Source organism: Phyllobates terribilis, unplaced genomic scaffold (genome assembly GCF_046119375.1).
Source record: "Phyllobates terribilis strain yellow unplaced genomic scaffold, ASM4611937v1 Scaffold_106__1_contigs__length_5700502, whole genome shotgun sequence".
Lineage (NCBI taxonomy): Eukaryota > Metazoa > Chordata > Amphibia > Anura > Dendrobatidae > Phyllobates > Phyllobates terribilis.
In genome coordinates this window covers 5,552,399-5,552,617 of record NW_027362866.1, presented here as the reverse complement: position 1 = coordinate 5,552,617, position 219 = coordinate 5,552,399, and the positions used below count along the sequence as shown (strand labels likewise).

Below are 219 nucleotides of genomic sequence, written 5' to 3'. Positions count from 1 at the left end.
AGAAACTGCATTAAAGAAGGGGTCCTGGAGATACTGCAATACCAGGTCAATGCGTGGAGTGGACAGAGCAAGCTCTTTTTCCATCTCCCTGTTCTAAAAATCCATTTAATATATGGTCCCCAGATAGGGGACGTATCAGATATTAAACTGATAAGAACAGATTTTTTTTTTATTTTTTTTTTTAAAACCACTCAGGTTTAGATATAAGCAAACAGTTAA

General features: G+C 35.6%; 1 pseudogene; it reads right to left on the bottom strand.

Annotated features, from left to right (window-relative positions):
- LOC141198810 (U2 spliceosomal RNA) lies at positions 1-219 on the bottom strand (annotated as a pseudogene).